This window comes from Colobus angolensis, unplaced genomic scaffold (assembly GCF_000951035.1).
Source record: "Colobus angolensis palliatus isolate OR3802 unplaced genomic scaffold, Cang.pa_1.0 Scaffold117, whole genome shotgun sequence".
In the NCBI taxonomy this organism is placed as follows: Eukaryota; Metazoa; Chordata; class Mammalia; order Primates; family Cercopithecidae; genus Colobus; species Colobus angolensis.
Genome location: NW_012112808.1, coordinates 6474830 through 6482265, shown reverse-complemented (window position 1 = coordinate 6482265; position 7436 = coordinate 6474830). Strand labels below are relative to the sequence as shown.

At 46.9% G+C, this 7436-nt stretch overlaps 1 protein-coding gene across 2 annotated transcripts in view; it reads right to left on the bottom strand.

Annotated features, from left to right (window-relative positions):
- The window catches only part of RIN2 (Ras and Rab interactor 2), a 252268-nt gene that overhangs the window by 70857 nt on the left and 173975 nt on the right, over positions 1-7436 (bottom strand). The window lies entirely within an intron of this gene.

Sequence of the window (7436 nt, the reverse complement as noted above, 5' to 3'; positions counted from 1 at the left end):
GCACTGCTGTGGAGAGAATATTGTTGGGGAAAGGGAGGAGAAAGGACTGACTGAGGCTGGGGTGGGTGAGTAGGGAGGAGGGGAAGTGGGCCCCGGGGCCATCTAGGGGAAAAAGCGGCCCCATCTCAGATCCCCACTTATCCATGCACCTGCATCTGACCCTTCAGGCTGGTCTAAATTCTTTCGCTCGCCTATTCACTCATTCAACAGAGTCTTTCCCGGCGCGTACTAGGCACTGTAAGTGTAGAGTAGCTGTTCTCAAGGGTGCCACTCTGCTCACTATTTTTTGAAAACATAGTAATTTTTCATACAATGGTATTTACATCTACAAAAACATAGTAATTTTTCATATAAATGTTATTTACATTAACATGTAATAGGTCCATTATTGTTTTAAAATAAGCATTTTTAAATTTCTTCATTTAAATTTCTAATATAGCAACTATTTATAGATATGATTCACACAAACATAAGTTCTTTGGGGTCCTCAATAATTTTTAAGAGCAGTGGCCGGGCATAGTGGCTCATGCCTGGAATCCCAGCACTTTGGGAGGCCGAGGCAGGCAGATCACTTGAGGTCAGGAGGTCAAGACCAGCCTGGCCAACATGGCAAAACCCCGTCTGTACATAAATACAAAAAAAATTAGCCGGGCATGGTGGTAGGTGCCTGTAAGTCCCAGCTACTCCAGAGGCTGAGGCAGGAGAATCACTTGAACCTAGGAGATGGAGGCTGCAGTGAGCCGAGATCATGCCACCACACTCCAGCCTGGGCGACAGAGTGACGCTCCATCTCAAAATAACAACAACAGTAATAATAATTTTTAAGAGCATCAAGGGGTCCCGAGGCTAAGAAGTTTGAGAACCACTGCTCTCACTAAAGAGAAATGTTGTCTTGTCTCAAGTAGCTTTTATCCCACCCAGACTCTGGGAGGGAAACTTCATTTGTGCTTAAAGCTTGTTCTAAAATGTGACCTCATCTATTCACTCATTATTTCGACTTTTATGGGCTTTTGCTTCATGCCAGGCACTACAAATGGGGAGTGGAGCTGAGAAGATCCCAGTTCTCCTGGAGATGAGATTCTGGTGGGGTAGAAAGACACCAGAACCAAGCACTGAGCAGTTCCAGAATGAAGACAGATGAAGGCAATGCTGTGGGAGCAACCAAGGGGCCACACAGACCAGGGTGGGTGGGTCAGGGCAAGTCTTTTTTAAGTGATAGAGCCTTGAATGACAAGAATGCCATAAAAAGATCAAAGGAAGAGCCCTCCACATGGAGAGAAAGTTCTGGAGCTGAGGAAGGTGTGCAGGAGGAGAAGCAGACAGGGATCAGATCTTGCCAGCTTCTAGATCATAGTATTCATCACTTTGAGTCTTCTGTGGTAAGACCCACTGGAAGGTCTTAAGTAGGGGAATGGCATTTTACAAGTGTTTTATAGTCTAAACCAATCACCTTGGCACTGAGGTGGTTGGAAAGGGTGAGACGAGAAACAGGAAGACCAGCTAGGAGCAACTACAGTGGTCTAGGCAAGAGATGATGTAGCTTGGACCAAGGTGGTAGTAGTGGAACTAGGAAGAAAGGGGGAATTTAGGAACTATTTGACATAGAAATTGATATAATTTGATGGATTGAATGTGGGGGTGCTGGAAAGAGAAGAATCAAGGATGGCTCCCAAGTGTTTGGTTTGAGCAATTAATAAACGGCATTGCCCTTGACTGAGATGGGAGCAATGGGGAGGAATTAGACCTGAGGAGGAAACCACGTTGAACTTTGGGCAGATTAAATTTTATTTCAGTTGCTTATCAGCCATCAAATAAATCTGTGAAGTAGCTTCTGACACTCTGGAAGGAGATTTTTCTACATTTGGAAGTCACTGGCACGTGTGGTTGGCATTCTAAAGCACTGTGGCAGGGAGAGATTATCTAAGGAGACAGGTCAGTGGAGAAGGGGGCCCAGCAGATAGCTATGGATACTCCCAGGACTTAGAGGGTCAGAAGAAGGGAAGCCAGCCAAGCCCTTCATGCTTGATCCATCCCCTCGGTGCCTGTGACTGCAGTGAGGACCAGAGGGGGATCTTCCAGAAGCACTGGGGCCTTGAGAGAGAAAATGATTAGGGGATTCTATTTTATACACATCTCCGCGGCAAAGTTTCTTTTAAAAGTCTGACAATGCCAAATATTCTAGGATGTGGGAAAACAGGATCCCCTTTGTCTTTCCCTGTTTCCTGTTGCTATAACAGAATGCTACAGACTGGCTAATTTATTAAGAACAGAAGTTTATTTGGCTCATGGTTCTGGAAGCTGGAAAGTCCAAGAGCATGACTCTGGCATCTGGTAAGGGTCATCCCATGGCAGAAGGCAGAAGTGAGTGGAGACAGGGAGAGGAAATCGGCCAAGCTCATTCTTTTTGACAGGAAACCACATCTTTGAAAACTAACCCACTACCAAGATAATGGCATTAATTCATTTGCGAGGGCAGAGCCCTCATGACCTAATGATGTCTTAAAGATCTCACCTTTTTTTTTTTTTTTTTTTTTTTTTTGAGACAGAGTCTCGCTCTGTCGCGCAGGCTGGAGTGCAGTGGCCGGATCTCAGCTCACTGCAAGCTCCGCCTCCCGGGTTTACGCCATTCTCCTGCCTCAGCCTCCCGAGTAGCTGGGACTACAGGCGCCCGCCACCTTGCCCGGCTAGTTTTTTGTATTTTTTAGTAGAGACGGGGTTTCACCGTATTAGCCAGGATGGTCTCGATCTCCTGACCTTGTGATCTGCCCGTCTCGGCCTCCCAAAGTGCTGGGATTACAGGCTTGAGCCACCGAGCCCGGCCAGATCTCACCTTTTAATACCATTACAATGGCAATGAAATTTCAAGATGAGTTTTAGAGAGCATATTCAAACCACGGCACCTCTTACACTGCTGGAGGAGTATTGACCTCAGAGTTACTTCGGAAAGCAACTTGGCAACATCTTGTAGGGTTAAAGATACACAAACCTATATGTGTACTTTACAGACTAAACTTGCATGTGGGCACAAAAATACCTTTGCAAGAATATTTGTTGCACCACTATTTGTGAGAGCACCTAAGGGTCCATTAATAGGATAATAGATAAATTAATTGAAGTATAAAATGCTACATGGCAGTTAAAAATTAATGAACTGGAACTGTATGTATGAACACATGCATAAACATAAAAGCTCAAAAGGCTTTTTTTGAAAGCAAAAAAAACAGGCAAATCAACAAATATGACATTCAGTATATGAAGTTTAAAACCATGCAAACGTTCCCAACACAAAGAAAAAGATACATGGATGGATATCCCAGTTACCCTGATTTGATCATTACATATTGCATACATATATCAAAATATCACCTGTACACCCCAAAATATGTATAACTATGACAAAACAAATTAACAAATAAAAATGTATCTCAATAACATTTATATCGATAACATGTTGAAAGGATACTATTTTGTCTATGTTAGGTTTAAAAATATATTATTAGGCCAGATGTGGTAGCTCATGCCTGTAATCCCAGCATTTTGGGAGGCCAAGGTGGGAGAATTGCTTGAGACCAGGAGTTGGAGACCAGCCTGGACAACATAGTGAGACTCTGTTTCTATAAAAAATTTTTTAAAAATAAAATACTGTTACATGTTATATTATTAAAATTGTAAAAGCATGCAAAACTACTGTATGTTTATAGATACATACATAGGCACAAAAGCTATCCCAATATGTATGGGGTTATAACCCTAATCCAGGATAGTGGTTACCTCCAGACAGGAGAAATGGATGAAAGTGTTCACAGGCCAAGCGGCTCGGTCACGTGTGAGATTTTATTTATGTATTTATTTTGTAGAGACGCTTTCTTGCTGTGTTGCGCAGGCTGATCTTGAACCCCTGGCCTCAAGCAATCCTCCCACCTTGGTCTCCCAAAGCTCTGGGACAGCAGACAGGCGCCACTGTGCCTGGCAAGATTTTATCTCTTAAAATGAAATGGCAAAACGATGACATTTGACAGCGCTGAGTGATGGGTATTTTACGGTCATGTGTGGTTTTCTGTATGCTTAACGCGCTTTGTAACCGAAACTTTAGGAAAACAAGACAAAGAAAGGGTGGTGTGTATGAAAATGGAAGGAGTGAAGGGACTAAAATGGTAGAAGCAAGGAAGGGGTTCAGGGGAGTGTGGGCAGCTCTGCTGAAGTCCCACCACCCTGGGACTAGGCCCTACTTCATTCTGGACTGTGGCTGTGGCACCAAATAGGAGAGCCACACACCCACCAGAAGCAGAGGGCCTTGTGAGGGAGGCCTGGCCACAGCCTCTGGCAAACCTCAAAGAGAGGACTCCCACCCCAGCAGGAAGCCCCGTCACTGGGCACATTTCTCTCTCCACACTTTGGTTACCTTCATAACCACCATACTGATTTGGACATAAAAACCCCAAATGGCCTTGATTCTCATCGGAATGGGCAGCGGCTGATTCCCTTCAGCCAGGCTGTTTTTGTCTGGGTACCGCTCTTGCTGATGCTGTTGGCTGGATCTCCAGACCTCCAAGTTTCTTCCTTGATTCCTTCTCTACATCTGGCCACACACAAGAAGCTACGATCTGTGGCTGTCACTCAGGAGCACTCCCATGCCAAGTCACCAATCATGCCATGCCACCTATCTCTAGTGCAGAGGAAGGCGCCACGACCCCAAGGCACGAGGGTGGACAAGCACAGAGGTTGCACTTGACTGGATCGCTGTGGACCCTTCCTTGCTGGATGTGGGGATTTTTTTTTTGGTCCCTGGAATCCCCCCTAGCCCCATCTCCCCCCGCACCAGCTTTTCCCTCCCCTTCCATTCAGTCCTGACTCACTTGTCCCAGAGCACAGAGGGATTTAATTTCACAAATGGACCAGAGTTTAGTGTTCCAGGGCCAGTCCTCCCTCTCAGAATCATGTGTATATACCCCCTGGGCCCTCTGCCAGCAGCAGTTAGCATCACAAAACACTTCCTCCCCTCTGGGATTGGATTTTGTCCCACTGAAGGGATTTTGCGTGTTTTTTAAAGTTGTTTTTGGACAAGTTTGTGTTGATTTATTTGTTTGTTTCTAATTCTCACAGACTTTCGATCTCATCCCTTACACTTGCTTCTTCAAAATTTCCTTCTTTGAGGGCAGAAATAACTTGTCACCCAACAAAGGAGGCCAGTTTTAATGTCAGCTTTCCCATGTCAAAGCCAATAGTAGTTGGTGCTACAGGCCCCGTGTGGCAACTCACGCCTGTAATCCCAGCACTTCGGGAGACTGAGGAGGGTGGTTCACTTGAGGTCAGGAGTTTGAGACCAGCCTTGCCAACATGATAAAACCCCATCTACTAAAAATACAAAAATTCGCCGGGCATGGTGGCATGTACCTATAATCCCAGCTACTTGGGAGGCTGAGGCAGGGGAATCGCTTGAACCCGGGTGGCAGAGGTTGCAGTGAGCCAAGATTGAGCCACTTTCCTCCAGCCTGGGTGACAGAGCTAAACTCTGTCACAAAACAAAACAAAACAAAACAAACAAAAACCCAAAAACAAAAACACAAAAAACTGGTGCTACTAACTGAAGTTTCTCCAGACCCACTTACACAACCCCAGCCTCCAAAACATCCCTGTACCTGTGCAGAATTCCTGCAAGCAGGGGGAGGGGCTGTCTAAATATCTGCAAAGCTGGTGAGTGACTGCTGCTTGCTACAGCCCTGCTCGGCTGTGGACACTTGGGAAAGTGGTGGCAGAGCCATGTGGCTGTGATTCAGTGCAGCCAGAGGGTCAGACAGGACAAGGCTGGCAAGGCACAAAGTTGGTGAGACGATGGTTCTTACATCAAACACCCTACACAGCTGCATCATTCCCAGAAAACCCCACAAGCAGCAACAAAGACCCCAACCCAAGGGATAGCCACCTATCCTTATAGAGCACAGCAGACCTCCACTGAGAGCTTGCCAGGGCATTGCCTGTGTTTGTTTCCCCTGCAGGCATGTACAGCAGGACAGAGGGGTGATGTGCTGCCTTTAGAACCTGGGAGAGAGTGGGTTGCTGGCCTGGCCAGGGATTTCCAGGGAAGAAAACGGGGTGCTGGTGACCACAAGAGGGAGAGGAAGGCAGGCCAGGGGTTGGGTCCACTCCCTCGTCCTGCATTCATGCATAACACACCTTGAGAAGCCCGAGGTGTTCACCTGAGTTCTCCTTCATAAGAGCTGGCATCCTGGCCAAGGGCGAGAGAACAACTGGAGAAGGCCCAAGTTCTTTCCCAGCCCATTGAGATCACACCCAGGGCTGGGGCTGGGCAAGGCTGGGCCTGTTGAGTTCCAGTTTGGTGCAGGAGTCTACAGTAATTTGCACCATTTTGTAATCATTCTGCGTAATTTCTCAGTAGGCGGGGACCTCATCCAAAGGGCCATTCTTCAGGCAGCAACCTTGTGCAATTTCGAGGCAGTCTGGCTTGCAGCTCTGACTGGTGACCTGGCAGCTGGGAGTACGGGTAGGCATACCAGCTTTTGGCTCAGAAAAACCTGTCTTCAAATCCTGTCTCGGGCCCCGGTTGGCTGGGTCACCTTGCGCGACCCATTTGGGTGCCCTCATCCTTAAACCCCCAAAGCTAGGGCTGATGATATCAAGGGAAGGTCATTGGAGGAATAAAATGGACAATGAGATTAAAATACTGCAATAGGCTGGGCACGGTGGCTCACGCCTATAATCCCAACACTTTGAGAGGCTGAGGTGGGCAGATCACCTGAGGTCAGTAGTTCGAAACCAGCCTGGTCAACATGGTGAAACCCTATCTCTACTAAAAATACAAAAATTAGCCAGGCGTGGTGGTGTGCGCCTGTATTTCCAGCTACTCCAAAGGCTGAGGCAGAAGAATCGCTTGAACCCAGGAGGCAGGGGTCGCAGAGAGCCGAGGTCACACCACTGCATTCTAGCCTGGGCTACAGAGTGAGACTCTATCTCAAAAACAAAATAAAACACTTCAATAGGCACCTAAATACTCTCTAGTACTCTTCCTATTTAAACGATCTCTTGTCTGGGTGCAATAGCCTACGCCTATAATCCCAGTTCTGCGGAAGTTCGAGGCAAGAGGATCACTTGAGCCCAGGAGTTTGAGACCAGCCTAAGCAACATAGAGAGACCTTGACTCGACAAAAAATTAAAAAATTGTCTGGGAGCGATGGTTCACGCCTATAATCTTAGCACTTTGGGAGGCTGAGGTGGGTGGATTGCCTGAGCTCAGGAGTTTGAGACCAGCCTGGGCAACACGGTGAAACCTCGTCTCCACTAAAATACAAAAAATTAGCTGGGCATGGCAGTGTGCACCTGTAGTCCCAGCTATTCTGGAGGCTGAGGCAAGAGAATTGCTTGAACCCAGGAGATGGAGGTTGCAGTGAACCGAGATCACGCCACTGCACTCTAGCCTG